Here is a 2,337-nt window from a genome sequence, read left to right on the forward strand (position 1 = left end):
AAGGACACTTTTTGCTCCTTGCCCTCCTAGGTCGACTAAGTTCCAGGGGACTATGAGCATCTCTCAAAATGTCCTGTAACTGTGGTGAGTCACCTGTCCTCTTGATCAAGGAGGCCATGGAGACCCCACCAAATGGACTTGAACCAGTATCCAGTCTACAAAGAGGAAGGTCAACACAGAGGAAAAATTTCCTCCATGCTTCCAAGTGAAGCTAGCCATGGTTGAATAGGACCTTTGACTTATCTTCATATAGATGGAACTGGTAAAAGAAAGGAGCCAGGGGCGCCTCCCAAGCCAATATGACCCCTGAGGAACAGATATTCTTGATGACCTTAAGAGTAAAAATAAATTGGTTTATCTGGGCCAACTGTATGGTCTTAAACACCCCAAAGAAAAGTATAACCAAAGATTAAAGGGATCAATATAATTCTTTAAGAGTCCATGTGTATAGCTAAAGGCTTCATAATAAGAAACAATTCCAGACAGGAGATACCTTCCTTTAAGTTGTTGGCCAGGGTGGCCCAAGAGACTCCCACACAGTAACCCAGAATAGAACTGGGAAAATGAACAGCAGACCCCAATCCTATCTAAAGGAATATTGGCAACTGCTTGCTGCTAGATGAGGAACAGCTGATCTTCCTAAAAGACGGAACTCAAGATAGTCTGACTAGATTCAGTAGATGGACAAGCACTGGGGAATGGCTGGGGGCACTGACAACACAGTGGACAGAATAGGGATTACAGAGTATAGGGGCTCCAGTGGTGGGGGGAGGGGGTGGAGGCCATGGGAGGGTGCCATTTGGGATGTTGGTATATAGATTAATAAGGTTGTTTGGGATGTTCTGCATATACACACAAAAAAACAAAAAAATGAGTTATATTTGAGGACGCATAAAAAGTTGCTCCATGTTAGTTAGTAGAGGTGAAAAACATTACCTTTGAAATCTACCTGATGACTTTATATCCATGCTCAGGGGTCAAGTATCTCAGAAAGTAACCGACTGTGACTACTAATAATCAGATACATAGAGATTAGAAACACATGTGCAAACATCTGTTAGTAGCATTAAAAATGAGTTTTTATGTATGAAACTATATTTTAAAATGAAATGGAGATCTTTTTTAAAGGTTAAAACTTCATTCAATTTTATGTCTTATAGGGTTTATACTGATTTCAATATTCTATAGCTCTATTAATTCAACTGTGAACCTAAAAATTTATAGCCAATTTTGAAAGAGATGCATCTTTGCTCTGGAAATTGTTATTGAATATGTCAATACTGTAATGAAATGCTTCTTCTAATCATGTGGTTATTAAATAAATGATTAAAAAAAAGAAAAAGAAAATTTCAAGAGTTTATAGTATTAAAAACAATGACAAATGCATTCTGAATCTTTGGGTAGCCATGCCCTTTTGGTGTTGGCTTCATATTCCTGTTTACAGTTGTCTGAGTTGTGCAGAAAGTTGAAAGTTTAGCCCTTTGGCAGTTTATTAGTTTAAACTGAATGGAGGCAGTGGGAGAGTTGAGTCTCTTAAGGGCAGCTGAACTCAAGTCTTATGCACAGAGCTCAAAAGAAGCTGCACACAATAAGCTAAAAGAATGTAGGATATGATTTGGAGGAGATGAGTTGCACACATCTTTCTATGCACCTTATATCTTGTTCAAACCAGTAAGCACAGTAGAAAATCTAGAGTGAAGTAGTTTTAGCTTTCTGATTTGAGTAATGTATGAATTACAACAGCAGTACAGGGACAACTGCATTAATGGCCACAAAGCCAACCATTGTTTGACATGATTTATTCAGGATGACACTGCAGTAAACTAGACATTTCAGGATCACTTAGGCAGTTCTGACCAGGCATGAGGTCTGCCTTGAGTTAACAGAAAGTTGAAGTTATTAACACCATTTTGTAAACATGATTACTTGAACAGACTTTTCTTGTATCCACATTTCTGACAGAAAAATAGACAAAACGTTATTATCAGTTGGCTTGTTATAAATATACGAGAAGCACTCATTGATATTTTTCCTTTTTTCCAGAACAAGGATCAAAAGTACAAATGATGTGGTTTGCTGTCACCACTATGTGCACCTTCAGTTTTTGCAGATTTGCAATCACATTTTGGCTAAATATTTGAGCTATTAATGTGCAATTCACTTAACACATACTGTGTTATCTATTTTGCTAATCTTTTTATTTTTATTGCCCTTTATACTCTCACTTGTTCGTTCTTCCTTGACCACCCCCATGTATGTAAGCAATGTCATTTGCTCAATTATATGAACCAATACAGCCTTCTCTATAATCAAGTAAACATCAATATATATATATAT

This window comes from Nannospalax galili, unplaced genomic scaffold, assembly GCF_000622305.1.
Source record: "Nannospalax galili isolate Female #2095 unplaced genomic scaffold, S.galili_v1.0 scaffold762, whole genome shotgun sequence".
In the NCBI taxonomy this organism is placed as follows: Eukaryota; Metazoa; Chordata; class Mammalia; order Rodentia; family Spalacidae; genus Nannospalax; species Nannospalax galili.